Below are 1,173 nucleotides of genomic sequence, written 5' to 3'. Positions count from 1 at the left end.
TAAAAATCTTCAACTTCCTCACTTTGGCTTTGGTGGTTGGTGCATAAATTTGTTTAATAGTAGTATTAACTGGTCTTCCTCATAGGCTTATGGATATTATCCTATCACTGACAGTATTATACTTCAGGACATTCTTTGTGATGATGAATGCCACATCATTCCTTTTTAAATTGTCATTCCCGGCATAGTAGATCATATGGTTGTCAGATTCAAAATGGCCAATACCAGTTCATTTCAGCTCACTAATGCCCAGGATATCAATCTTTATGCATTCCATTTCATTTTTGACAACTTTCAGTTTTCCTAGATTCATACTTCATACATTCCATGTTGTGATAATTAATGGATGTTTGCAGCTGTTTCTCCTCAATTTGATGCATGCCACATCAGCAAATTGAGTTCTCGAAAGCTTTCCTTGTCCATGTGAGTAAGACTGGTTTTACTCTGATAATGCAGCTCTTTCCCAGTCCTATTTTGAGAGCTTCTAATCTAAGTGACTCATCCTCTTCCTCTGTATTGGAAAATGTTTCCAGACTATTCATGAAGTTGCTCAGTAATGTATCAGACAGTGTTTCTCTGCTATTCATAAGGTTTTCCCTGGCCAATTCTTCTAGAAGTGAATGGCCTCTTCCTTCTTCCTGGTCTGTCTCAGTCTGCAAGACCCGCTGAGACCTGTGCATCATGTGCACCCCACTGAGCTTGAAACACCAGTGGCACAGCCTCAAAACTCACAGCAACACATCATCACAGTAGGACAAACAGACAGACAAGTTTGTCTCTCTTAGCTGTTCAAAACCTCTTCAACCAGAGGTTTGACATGGGTGATGAACATGGGCAATGAACATGGGTGTGTGTATATATATTTTCATGTCACAGCTTTTATTTATCTTGGATATATGCCTGGTAGTGGGATGGCTAGATCATATGGTATGATTATTTCCAGCTTTTTAGGATGTGTCATACTGTTTTCCCCAGCAGTTGCACCATTTTACAGTCTCACCAGCAGTGTATGAGGGTTTCAGACTCTACATACCCTCACCAGCATTTGTTGTTTTCTGTATTTATAAGCTGTGCTATTAGTGCTATGGCGAAATTATATCTCATTTTTGTTTTGATTTGTATCTCTTTAATGGTTACTTCTACCACACATCTGTCAGTTTATCAAGATAAAAG

The sequence above is a fragment of the Orycteropus afer genome, unplaced genomic scaffold (genome assembly GCF_000298275.1).
Source record: "Orycteropus afer afer isolate SDZICR_OR568_19922 unplaced genomic scaffold, OryAfe1.0 scaffold00802, whole genome shotgun sequence".
NCBI classification, from domain to species: domain Eukaryota; kingdom Metazoa; phylum Chordata; class Mammalia; order Tubulidentata; family Orycteropodidae; genus Orycteropus; species Orycteropus afer.
This window is presented reverse-complemented; position numbering follows the sequence as displayed.